Raw genomic sequence first — 14,021 nt, forward strand, 5'->3', positions numbered from 1 at the left:
CATGTCACACATGTCATGTGTCCTTAAGGGGTTAAGGCACTGAAAATGTCAGCAAGGTCCATTCTTACACAGATTTCCTCAATGCGCCCTAATTAGACTGCAGCAAGATCGCTTATTTTAAAGGCAAAAAGGAAACCGATTTCAAATTAAAGTGCGAGCTACACCTGACAGCTTCAATCAACCATTATTCAACCATCTCGTTATCTCCATTTCCTGGGCGTATCATAGCTCTCCTCCCTCTCCAAGTGAGTTTGCCACGAGCTCCTGGAGGAGCCTGCTTGCCAGCCTCCTACCCACAGATTATGGGCCCTGCAGGGAAACCTGTAAAAGCCTACCAAACGTGACCGACTGTTAGCACTGATTTCATGGAACTGTTTTGGGCATAGGACCATGTGCACGCTTTGTCAAAATTATGACTTCCAGGAAATTCCTGAACCCCTGAACTGATATGTGTGATCTTTGGATATGTTGGTCACCCAGATCAGGGCTATTAGGGGATGTAACATTTGTGGGGTTTAATGTATTTTTAGGGCACATTTTGCTTGTTGCGGGAAAAGATTAACTTTCCCTGACCGGGAATCGAACCCGGGCCGCGGCGGTGAGAGCGCCGAATCCTAACCACTAGACTACCAGGGAACTGTGAGCTGCTAGAAACTGTGAGAAAACGAGTTTGTGGTATCCAGAAGCTCAAGGTTTCCACGCGACAGTGCAATTCAAACGTTTGCCTTTTAAGGCACTGAAAATGTCAGCAAGGTCCATTCTTACACAGATTTCCTCAATGCGCCCTAATTAGACTGCAGCAAGATCGCTTATTTTAAAGGCAAAAAGGAAACCGATTTAAAATTAAAGTGCGAGCTACACCTGGGCCTATCATAACTCTCCTCCCTCTCCAAGTGAGTTTGCCACGAGCTCCTGGAGGAGCCTGCTTGCCAGCCTCCTACCCACAGATTATGGGCCCTGCAGGGAAACCTGTAAAAGCCTACCAAACGTGACCGACTGTTAGCACTGATTTCATGGAACTGTTTTGGGCATAGGACCATGTGCACGCTTTGTCAAAATTATGACTTCCAGGAAATTCCTGAACCCCTGAACTGATATGTGTGATCTTTGGATATGTTGGTCACCCAGATCAGGGCTATTAGGGGATGTAACATTTGTGGGGTTTAATGTATTTTTAGGGCACATTTTGCTTGTTGCGGGAAAAGATTAACTTTCCCTGACCGGGAATCGAACCCGGGCCGCGGCGGTGAGAGCGCCGAATCCTAACCACTAGACTACCAGGGAACTGTGAGCTGCTAGAAACTGTGAGAAAACGAGTTTGTGGTATCCAGAAGCTCAAGGTTTCCACGCGACAGTGCAATTCAAACGTTTGCCTTTTAAGGCACTGAAAATGTCAGCAAGGTCCATTCTTACACAGATTTCCTCAATGCGCCCTAATTAGACTGCAGCAAGATCGCTTATTTTAAAGGCAAAAAGGAAACCGATTTAAAATTAAAGTGCGAGCTACACCTGGGCCTATCATAACTCTCCTCCCTCTCCAAGTGAGTTTGCCACGAGCTCCTGGAGGAGCCTGCTTGCCAGCCTCCTACCCACAGATTATGGGCCCTGCAGGGAAACCTGTAAAAGCCTACCAAACTTGACCGACTGTTAGCACTGATTTCATGGAACTGTTTTGGGCATAGGACCATGTGCACGCTTGGTCAAAATTATGACTTCCAGGAAATTCCTGAACCCCTGAACTAATGTGTGTGATCTTTGGATATGTTGGTCACCCAGATCAGGGCTATTAGGGGATTTAACTATTTGTGGGGATTTATGTATTTTTAGGGCACATTTTGCTTGTTGCGGGAAAAGGTTAATTTTCCCTGACCGGGAATCGAACCCGGGCCGCGGCGGTGAGAGCGCCGAATCCTAACCACTAGACCACCAGGGAACTGAGAGCTGCTAGAAACTGTGAGAAAACGAGTTTGTGGTATCCAGAAGCTCAAGGTTTCCACGCGACAGTGCAATTCAAACGTTTGCCTTTTAACCCCTTAAGGACCAAACTTCTGGAATAAATGGGCATCATGACATGTCACACATGTCATGTGTCCTTAAGGGGTTCAGGCACTGAAAATGTCAGCAAGGTCCATTCTTACACAGATTTCCTCAATGCGCCCTAATTAGACTGCAGCAAGATCGCTTATTTTAAAGGCAAAAAGGAAACCGATTTCAAATTAAAGTGCGAGCTACACCTGACAGCTTCAATCAACCATTATTTAACCATCTCGTTATCTCCATTTCCTGGGCGTATCATAGCTCTCCTCCCTCTCCAAGTGAGTTTGCCACAAGCTCCTGGAGGAGCCTGCTTGCCAGCCTCCTACCCACAGATTATGGGCCCTGCAGGGAAACCTGTAAAAGCCTACCAAACTTGACCGACTGTTAGCACTGATTTCATGGAACTGTTTTGGGCATAGGACCATGTGCACGCTTGGTCAAAATTATGACTTCCAGGAAATTCCTGAACCCCTGAACTGATATGTGTGATCTTTGGATATGTTGGTCACCCAGATCAGGGCTATTAGGGGATTTAACTATTTGTGGGGATTTATGTATTTTTAGGGCACATTTTGCTTGTTGCGGGAAAAGGTTAATTTTCCCTGACCGGGAATCGAACCCGGGCCGCGGCGGTGAGAGCGCCGAATCCTAACCACTAAACCACCAGGTAACTGAGAGCTGATTGAAACTGTGAGAAAACGAGTTTGTGGTATCCAGAAGCTCAAGGTTTCCACGCGACAGTGCAATTCAAACGTTTGCCTTTTAAGGCACTGAAAATGTCAGCAAGGTCCATTCTTACACAGATTTCCGCAATGCGCCCTAATTAGACTGCAGCAAGATCGCTTATTTTAAAGGCAAAAAGGAAACCGATTTAATATTAAAGTGCGAGCTACACCTGGGCCTATCATAACTCTCCTCCCTCTCCAAGTGAGTTTACCACGAGCTCCTGGAGGAGCCTGCTTGCCAGCCTCCTACCCACAGATTATGGGCCCTGCAGGGAAACCTGTAAAAGCCTACCAAATTTGACCGACTGTTAGCACTGATTTCATGGAACTGTTTTGGGCATAGGACCATGTGCACGCTTGGTCAAAATTATGACTTCCAGGAAATTCCTGAACCCCTGAACTGATATGTGTGATCTTTGGATATGTTGGTCACCCAGATCAGTGCTATTAGGGGATTTAACATTTGTGGGGTTTTATGTATTTTTAGGGCACATTTTGCTTGTTGCGGGAAAAGGTTAATTTTCCCTGACCGGGAATCGAACCCGGGCCGCGGCGGTGAGAGCGCCGAATCCTAACCACTAAACCACCAGGGAACTGAGAGCTGCTAGAAACTGTGAGAAAACGAGTTTGTGGAATCCAGAAGCTCAAGGTTTCAACGCGACAGTGCAATTCAAACGTTTGCCTTTTAAGGCACTGAAAATGTCAGCAAGGTCCATTCTTACACAGATTTCCTCAATGCGCCCTAATTAGACTGCAGCAAGATCGCTTATTTTAAAGGCAAAAAGGAAACCGATTTCAAATTAAAGTGCGAGCTACACCTGACAGCTTCAATCAACCATTATTTAACCATCTCGTTATCTCCATTTCCTGGGCGTATCATAGCTCTCCTCCCTCTCCAAGTGAGTTTGCCACGAGCTCCTGGAGGAGCCTGCTTGCCAGCCTCCTACCCACAGATTATGGGCCCTGCAGGGAAACCTGTAAAAGCCTACCAAACTTAACCGACTGTTAGGACTGATTTCATGGAACTGTTTTGGGCATAGGACCATGTGCACGCTTGGTCAAAATTATGACTTCCAGGAAATTCCTGAACCCCTGAACTGATATGTGTGATCTTTGGATATGTTGGTCACCCAGATCAGGGCTATTAGGGGATGTAACATTTGTGGGGTTTTATGTATTTTTAGGGAACATTTTACTTGTTGCGGGAAAAGATAAACTTTCCCTGACCGGGAATCGAACCCGGGCCGCGGCGGTGAGAGCGCTGAATCCTAGACTTGGGCATTTCAGAACTTTTCGTTTCGTACGAATGTATTCGTACGAAAAATAAAGTAGTTTAGTCAGAACCGAAATTCGTCAATTCTTTCATTCGTTTTCGTACGATATTCGTTAGTATTTTCGTTTCGGATAAACTCGTTCGTTCATTCGGCTTGTTCATTTAATTGAACCAAATGAATTCATTCATATTCATAACACTATGTTCCCTAATCCCTAAATACCGAATAGCTTCAACCGAACTCAGTAAAACCATTCGTTTCAAATGTTGAACATTTCTCTAACAACATGGCATTGAATGCTGTATTTCGTAATTTCGTTTAATTTACGCCTAAAACTCCCGAATGTTCAAATGTACGAACGCTGCCATTCGCATGAAAATGAATTGGCTCTATTAGTAAACTACCGAACACCACTTACTATAGTCATTCGCATGGCGAATGACATTGCAAATGCAATGCATTGCTTTGCTTTTGCTTAGTTTTTCTTTTCAACGTGTATTTTATTGAGATTTTCAGTAGGGGGGTACAGAAGGGAAGAAGGAGGAAAAAAGGGGAACATACATTTCTCTAACAACATGGCATTGAATGCTGTAGTGTATTTCGTAATTTCGTTTAATTTACGCCTAAAACTCCCGAATGTTCAAATGTACGAACGCTGCCATTCGCATGAAAATGAATTGGCTCTATTAGTAAACTACCGAACCCCACTTACTATAGTCATTCGCATGGCGAATGACATTGCAAATGCAATGCATTGCTTTGCTTTTGCTTAGTTTTTTTTTTCAACTTGTATTTTATCTAGATTTTCAGTAGGGGGGTACAGAAGGGAAGAAGGAGGAAAAAAGGGGAACATACATCAAATATATAATCCAGTACAGCATATACATCCAGTGTGATTGCGCAAGGAAACATATTCACAAAAACATAAGTTTACGGCTTTAGGTTCACAAGATCCTACCCTGTCAACTTTGTAATGGTTACAGATTATAGATTAGTTACACAACATGAGTGACTGACTACATATATATACCATGGAGGACACCATAGACATTTAGATGATCAGAGGATTATGTGGTTAGGTGGTGAGATGGGTGGACGAAGATTAGTAAAATTTTTGGAAGCGTTATGCGTTCAGGAAATAGAGACCGGTAACGGCCGGGGATGATATTCTGGTGTTTGCCGTCATCAACACTACGGCATATACTGAGTTAAGTTACTGAATTAAGCTCTACTAACTCTGTGTCGTTGGTTATATTATATTCTTTCAATATTGATTGTTAATGATTGTTAATAACCTGCATCAGTAATGCTTCATTGCTTAGCATAGGGATACCTACATCTTACTGTGTCAATAGGTCATCTAGTTCAACTATAGGGGTGTACTGTCTAGTGTCTAGGTTTTTTTTGGCTTCAGACATGAGTCATGCTTCCCTGACAGGTGGTACTGGCAACACAGTATCATTTTAGCAGAGAGTGGGAAAGTAGGAGCCAATTAAATGGGCTTTTACATACTGCCAGACAAAACTGTAAAAAATAAAAGTATCAACTTCAATGCAAAATCTATCCAGATTTTCTATAGGCCAGCCATTCAGCCATTTTGGAGCTCAGCCAGCCCACTACCCTGTGTCAGCCATTTTAGTCATTTTTATTGGGACCTTGCCAGAAGTGGTCATGTCCTCCTCCAGCTCCTCTAGTGATTCAGCTATGGATATAGTGGAGGGGGGCATTGGCCCTTCTGGCCAAGATCAAGGAGAAGCAAGTGGGAGAAGCAAGAAGAAGCAGAGAGAGCCAAGGATTTTAAAAGTAGCATGTCCTGGGAGGAAGAGTAAATATGCTCACAGCTTTGGTGCAGAGGAGAATAAAGTACTGGTAAACAAGCTTTGCCAGTACTACCAATGTATATTTGGGGGAGCAGCCAAAAATACTTCTAGAGCAAGAAAAAACAAAATGTGGAGGAAGATTGCGGCATCGGTGAACACTGTTGGAGGGAACAACCGCACCCAGGAGGTGGTGAAGAAACGGTAAGTGCACTTATATTCCTAAAAATAATTTTCTTTATGCCATGTTTTTTAAAACTTTTTTTTTCCTCCATGTGCTTTTGCTACACCCCCACCCCCACCAGTGGCAGCTATGCTTTTAAGTCTTTTAAAAGTGAGGGTTGGGTCACTTAAGCACATAGAGGGAAAAAAACATGAAAATGTTAGTACTCAGTCAGTGCAGGGATAATGGGAATGGTAGTACTTAGTCAGTGCAGGGATAATGGGAATGGTAGTACTTAAGTCAGTGCAGGGATAATGAGAATGACAGCACACAAAGTACTACCATTCTCATTATCCCTGCACTGACAGTCAGACTCAGCATACATCAAACATAAACCCTTCCAAAAATCAGCCAAATCCCCCCAGTGGATCAAAAGTTAGCTGGAAGTCCTTTATGACCGACCGCAAGCACAATTTCCTGCCCAAAACAGTTCCATAGATTTGGGCTGTGCGGTCGGTCAATTTCATGCGAAAAAACGACTAAGTCCCATTTCGAACGGGACTTAGTCTCTGGAGCTGCAAGTTCCGTATGGGAGAAGGTAAGGGTCAGCGGTGTTCGGCAGAATGTGTAGCCGATTTTAGTTCCACAGAATCTTTAGCATACACCGCTGACCGCATTTGAGGAAACCAAGATGGCCGCCGCCACGTGCAATTAACCTGCAGTAACCTCACAGCCTGGGAGGTAAATTGCCTGCACACTTTAACTTCTGGGTGGTCTGCCTGTGTGGTACTTGGTTCAGTAAGCCCTATTTACTGAACCAAGTGGGAGAAAGCCAGGGGCAAGTTATTTTACAGGTCTGGGGACATAGTCTTAAAGGGACATTGTTCAGCAAAGTCACAATATGTCCCCCAGACGGTTCTTAAAGGGCCATACACACCCAATAAAAGTCCATAAGTTTTCAGGGGCACAATCTTCCAGGGGCCATAGTCATGAGGAAGGAGGCTGGCAAATAGGCTTCTACACAATCCAGGGAAGCAGGGCAATTTATCATTTAAAGGGCCAGTTACAAATAGCAATTTGTAACAGTATGACTTAGTGCAGGGATAATGAGAATGACAGCACACAAAGTACTAACATTCTCATTATCCCTGCACTGACAGTCAGTGCAGGGATAATGAAAATGGTAGTACTCACTCAGTCAGTGCAGGGATAATGGGAATGGTAGTACTTAGTCAGTGCAGGGATAATGAGAATTACAGCACACAAAGTACTACCATTCTCATTATCCCTGCACTGACTGCGTTCTGTCATTCTCATTTATTCCTGCACTGACTGTCAGTGCAGGGATAATGAGGATGGTAGTACTCAGTCAGTGCAGGGATAATGAGGATGGTAGTACTCAGTCAGTGCAGGGATAATGAGAATGGTAGTACTCAGTCAGTGTAGGGATAATGAGAATGGTAGTACTCAGTCAGTGTAGGGATAATGAGAATGGTAGTACTTTGTGTGCTGCCATTCTCATTATCCCTGCACTGACTAAGTACTACCATTCCCATTATCCCTGCACTGACTGCGTTCTGTCATTCTCATTTATTCCTGCACTGACTGTCAGTGCAGGGATAATGAGGATGGTAGTACTTAGTCAGTGCAGGGATAATGAGGATGGTAGTACTGACAGTCAGTGCAGGGATAATGAAAATGGTAGTACTCACTCAGTCAGTGCAGGGATAATGGGAATGGTAGTACTTAGTCAGTGCAGGGATAATGGGAATGGTAGTACTTAGTCAGTGCAGGGATAATGGGAATGGTAGTACTTAGTCAGTGCAGGGATAATGAGAATTGCAGCACACAAAGTACTAACATTCTCATTATCCCTGCACTGACTAAGTACTACCATTATCATTATCCCTGCACTGACCAAGTACTACCATTCTCATTATCCCTGCACTGACAGTCAGTGCATGGATAATGAAAATGGTAGTACTCAGTCAGTGCAGGGATAATGAGAATGACAGCACACAAAGTACTACCATTCAGATATAGCAATCGGATGGGTGTACTGTGCATGCGCGCGACACATCCATCAGACATCCACAAGAGGTGGAGTTAACCCCTAAAGATAATTATTGCAGTTGCAATAATTGGGACACTGAACCCAGACCACTTCAATGTGCAGAATTGTTCTGGGTGCCTATAGTATCCCTTTAAACATGTCGGTATACATATATATAGAAACATATTAAAGTAATTAATCAATCACACATGTCATTGCAGTTACTACGACATCAGGCGGATGGTGAAGAGGAAGGTGAAGGCAGCAGCCGCCTCCAGGAAGACAGGAGGTGGTTCACAAGACAAAGAACCGAACCTGCTGCCCTATGAAGAGGAGCTCCTGCAGTTCCTGGGAAGAGACAACATCCTTGGGATTGAGGGGACAACTGGCACTGAAACATCTGAAGGTATGTTGTTAAAGGACCACTATAGTGCCAATAAAAGAAACTCGTTTTCCTGGCACTATAGGGTAATTAGGTCCCCCCCACTCTCGTGGTGCCCTTCCCACTTCAGCCACTTACCTTTCTCCAGCACCGGGCTCCCTCGGCGCTGGGGAACACTCCTCTCTCTGCCGACGTCAGCTCCGAATGCGCAGCAAGAGCCGTGCACGCATTCAAACCGCCCACAGGAAAGCATTACTCAATGCTATCCTATGGACTTCCAGCATCTTCTCACTGTAATTTTCACAGTGAGAATCGCAGAAACGCCTCTAGTGGCTGTCAGTGAGACAGGCACTAGAGGCTGGATTAACCCTCAGTGAAACAGCAGTTTCTCTAGAACTGCTATGTTTTCAGCTGCAGGCTTTAAACTAGAGGGACCTGGCATCCAGACCACTTCATTGAGCTGAAGTGGTCTGGGTGCCTATAGTGCTCCTTTAAATTCATATTTGTCAGTCAAAATGTACATATATCAGTTTTCTTGTGTTAACCCTCCAATTTGTGTTTTCTATGCCATCAGTGCAAGCCCCTCAATCCCCTGAAGAGGCACCAGGAACTGCAGGAGATGTGGTCTCCATGGAGAGCAGGGCAGCAGGTTCACCTCCTGTCTCCCTGGAAATGCGCCTGGCTTCACTTTCCTCTGGTAAGTATTTGCATAGCATTGTAAGATGAATGTTATATATGTGTGTGTGTGTGCGTGCATTTAAACATACACACACACGTATGATTTTACTGTATATGAAGTTAATTTATCACATACATGTATTTCAGACCATCCGCAACTTGTCGATGTTCCTTCACCACGTATGAGTGTGGTTTCCCTCCAACAGCCGGCCACTGGTGTCCAGGAACAGGGATCCACTGCTGAGCGTAAGTAAAAAATGCTTTAACTGTACACATTTTCTTTACATGCATACTAGTTTATGTAACAATCAGGGCCGGGTCGACCGCTAGGCAAACTAGCCGTCTACCTAGGGCGCACTGGCCAGGGGGCTCAATGTCTGGGTGACCAGCAGGGGTGGGGGGGCGCACATCGCTCCTCTCCTTCTGTTAACTTTATGTACTGTGGCTGAGTGTACCACGTGGATGATCTTCTGTACCATCTACTTGGCCTCTCAACGCATTTCTTTGTGCCCACCTCCCTTTCCTTCTAATCTCACTACATGTATCGTGTCCGAGTGTCCCCAGGTAGAGAATCTCCTGTTTCTTTTGCATGACAGGAAGCTGATTGTTGCACTCAACTTCCTGTCATGCAGAAGAAACAGGAGATTCTCTACCTGGGGACGCTCGGACACGATACATGTAGTGAGATTCGAAGGAAAGGGAGGTGGGCACAAAGAAATGCGTTGAGAGGCCACAAATAGACTGAAAAAGGGCTAGGGGGGACAAAGATGCATAACTATACATAGACATAATATTAAATTAATAGCATGACTGCATATATCTTATTTCCAAGTTTAAATAATATTGTTGTACAGATAATAGTAAGCATTGCAACATATGACACATGCTAACAATGTTCTTTCTCTGTTTTCCCTTATAGGTTCTGATGGTACTCTCCCCCTGCAAGAGGAGGGTACCATTACCCTAACAGCAGTGGATCCTGATTCAGAGACATCAGTGGCCGAAGAACAGTTGCCGCAACTTCCTCCAACGATGGCTGCGCTGTATGCGACGAGCCCGGCTCGTCAAGCTGAACCGGACACGTCCATACAGCAGGATAGGGAATATCTGCGAGAACTTTTGCAGAATGTGGTAACCGAGGTACGCTCCATGTCAAGCATTTTGAATGAGGGCGTTAGGCAATTTACATCAGCAATGGTTTGCTTGCAGCAAAATGGTCAGCGCTTCATGGAAATGAGGGAGGAAGAGTGCATTTTAATGCGCGCGCAAGCTGCCCATAATTTGGGCATAACCCTTGCTGATGTAGATAGCCTAGTTCGTGAACAACGTGCGCAGGGTCTTCCCAGAAGGGATGATGATGATGAATAGATATCTGCGGGAATAATGCACTCAGATGTTTATTTCTCATTATCATCCACAATGTGAACACAACTGACGCTGTTCATTATAGGTTGTTATATTCTCAATTTTCTCCTGGTTTTCCCTATCCTTCCCCTGAATATACATTGGTTATTCTCCTCTGCACTATATCCTCCCAGGACTGCTCCTAACAACCTGGGCTTTCTCTGCTTCGTTGCTTCTCCCACTTGCTTTTCTAATAAAAAAAAATATTAGATTACAACTTCTGACTCCTCTTTTCTTTAATGGTGTGTGTGTGTGGGTGTATATATATATATATATATATATATATATATATATACATATACATATACATATACATATACATTACATATACACACACACAAACAAACTTGAACGAAAAATATACCGTATTTATCGGCATATAACACGCACTTTTTCTCCCTGAATATAGGTGGGAAATGATGTGTGCGTGTTATACGCCGATATACCATATTTACTTACCTGTCTTGAAGCGCGGGCCGGTGTTCAGCGCGCAACGCGGTACTGGAACTTCAATTTCAGGTTCCAGTTTCCGGCGGGACTTAAAGGAAGTGTGCACATTACAATACATACAATAAACAATACACAAGATCCAGCGCACTCTCCTATCCACTAAACAGGAACTTCAATGTTGACAGATTTTATTAGTTTGTAAAAGTTTTTTTTAAAAACACCTAATCTAGGCAAATAAAAATAATGGTGGTTTAGTTACATTATATGATCATACATTGCATAAGCCTGCCACAACGTCAATGTACCCCATCTTTGGCAGGTCCTACTCTAACAGTCTAATGTCTGCTCTAATGAGATTAACAAACTAACTTGGGAAAAAATTCCATCTGAGACTCCCTGCAGTACAAGGCTAAATAGGGACATGAGATGAGGCACCTGTAACAGGGAGGGGTGCAAAACCAAGGAGTTGGCTAGACTCCCAAATATATATATATATATATGAAACATGGGGGACGGTTGCACTCACCTGAACATGCTTAAATGGAGTGCTGCTGGGGGCCATATTATACAATAAACAATACACAAGATCCAGCGCACTCTCCTATCTACTAAACAGCAACTTCAATGTTGACAGATTTTATTAGTTTTTAAAAGTTTTTTTAAAAACACCTAATCTAGGCAAATAAAAATAATGGGGATTTAGTTACATTATATGATCATACATTGCATAAGCCTGCCACAACGTCAATGTACCCAATCTTTGGCAGGTCCTACTCTCACAGTCTAATGTCTGCTCTTATGAGATTAACCCATAGATATAAAATATTAATTGGGCCACAAATATCAATGTAAAAAATGTAATCATTGCCTCATCTCAAATTCCCAAGTCAGATCTTTCTCATCCCCCCTCCCCCTATCCAATACACTGCTGGCCCCCCTCCCCCTAATATACTGCTGTCACCCCCCTGCTCTAATATACTGCTGACCCCCCTCCCCTAATACATTGCTGACCCCCTTGTTCCCCTCCCCAATACATTACTGCCCCCCAATATATTACTGCCCTCCCTCCCCAATACATTACTGCCCCCTCCCCAATACATTACTGCACCCTCCCCAATACATTACTGCCCCTCCCCAAATACATAACTGCACCCTCCCCAATACATTACTGCCCCCTCCCCAATACATTACTGCCCCCCTCCCCAAATACATTACTGCCCCTCACCAAATACATTACTGCCCTCCCCAATACATTACTGCCCCCCCTCCCCAATACATTACTGCCCCCCCTCCCAAAATACATTACTCCCCTCCCCAATACATTACTGCCCCCTTCCCCAAATACATTACTGCCCCCCCTCCCCAATACATTACTGCCCCCTCCCCAATACATTACTGCCCCCTTCCCCAAATACATTACTGCCCCCCCTCCCCAATACATTACTGCCCCCTCCCCAATACATTACTGCCCCCTTCCCCAAATACATTACTGCCCCCCCTCCCCAATACATTACTGCACCCTCCCCAATACATTACTGCACCCTCCCCAATACATTACTGCCCCTCCCCAAATACATAACTGCACCCTCCCCAATACATTACTGCCCCCCTCCCCAATACATTACTGCACCCTCCCCAATACATTACTGCACCCTCCCCAATACATTACTGCCCCTCCCCAAATACATAACTGCACCCTCCCCAATACATTACTGCCCCCCTCCCCAAATACATTACTCCCCTCCCCAATACATTACTGCACCCTCCCCAATACATTACTGCCCCTCCCCAAATACATAACTGCACCCTCCCCAATACATTACTGCCCCCTTCCCCAAATACATTACTGCCCCCCCTCCCCAATACATTACTGCCCCCTCCCCAATACATTACTGCCCCCTTCCCCAAATACATTACTGCCCCCCCTCCCCAATACATTACTGCCCCCTCCCCAATACATTACTCCCCTCCCCAATACATTACTGCCCCCTCCCCAATACATTACTCCCCTCCCCAATACATTACTGCCCCCTCCCCAATACATTACTGCCCCCTCCCCAATACATTACTGCCCCCCTCCCCAAATACATTACTCCCCTCCCCAATACATTACTGCCCCCTTCCCCAAATACATTACTGCCCCCCCTCCCCAATACATAACTGCACCCTCCCCAATACATTACTGCCCCCCTCCCCAAATACATTACTCCCCTCCCCAATACATTACTGCCCCCTTCCCCAAATACATTACTGCCCCCCTCCCCAATACATTACTGTCCCCTCCACAATACATTACTGCCCCCCTCCCCAAAAACGTTGCTCCTAGCGCTCACCAAAGGACCATCAACACCGTAGACACCATGAGTACCGCTGACTTCATGAACCGCCGCTGCTGGGCTGGAATCACTCTGTCTGCTATCCACCCTGGACTTATGACCAGGTTCTAGTGGGTGAACCTCTTCCTTCTGTAGAGGGAAGCAGGATCAGGAACAAGAGCTCAGTAGCTAAGGGAGTACGCAGAGCATGCTGGGCTCGCATAGAGCAGTGGCTGGCAGGAAGGAGAACGTGGAGGGAGTCTGCTGGGCTCCTCTTTGCTGCCCCAACTACAGGCTACAGTTAAGAGGCAAGGAGGGGGAAATACTTTTTTTTTTTTTAATTATACAAATTCTACATTAAAAAAAATAATCCCAGCAGCATTTGTCACACATCCAACACACACACACACACACACACACACACACATCAAACAGACAAACAGCATCCACTACACAACAACACACATCATCCACTACACAACCACACACATCATCCACTACACAACCATACACATCATCCACTAAACAACCATACACATCATCCACTACACAACCATACACATCATCCACTACACAACCACACACATCATCCACTACACAACCATACACATCATCCACTACACAACCACACACATCATCCACTACACAACCATACACATCATCCACTACACAACCACACACATCATCCACTACACAACCACACACATCATCCACTACACAACC

General features: G+C 44.9%; 4 non-coding genes across 4 annotated transcripts; all 4 read right to left on the reverse strand.

Moving 5' to 3' along the window:
- Positions 1-564: 564 nt before the first annotated feature.
- On the reverse strand, positions 565-636 carry TRNAE-CUC (transfer RNA glutamic acid (anticodon CUC)). The gene has a single exon. It is a non-coding gene; the product is annotated as a tRNA-Glu (tRNA).
- A 576-nt stretch (positions 637-1,212) lies between these two features.
- TRNAE-CUC (transfer RNA glutamic acid (anticodon CUC)) lies at positions 1,213-1,284 on the reverse strand. The gene has a single exon. It is a non-coding gene; the product is annotated as a tRNA-Glu (tRNA).
- Positions 1,285-1,861: 577 nt separating this feature from the next.
- On the reverse strand, positions 1,862-1,933 carry TRNAE-CUC (transfer RNA glutamic acid (anticodon CUC)). Its single transcript has one exon. It is a non-coding gene; the product is annotated as a tRNA-Glu (tRNA).
- A 1,350-nt stretch (positions 1,934-3,283) lies between these two features.
- On the reverse strand, positions 3,284-3,355 carry TRNAE-CUC (transfer RNA glutamic acid (anticodon CUC)). Its single transcript has one exon. It is a non-coding gene; the product is annotated as a tRNA-Glu (tRNA).
- Between the last annotated feature and the right edge of the window lie 10,666 nt (positions 3,356-14,021).

This window comes from Pelobates fuscus, chromosome 3 (assembly GCF_036172605.1).
Source record: "Pelobates fuscus isolate aPelFus1 chromosome 3, aPelFus1.pri, whole genome shotgun sequence".
NCBI classification, from domain to species: domain Eukaryota; kingdom Metazoa; phylum Chordata; class Amphibia; order Anura; family Pelobatidae; genus Pelobates; species Pelobates fuscus.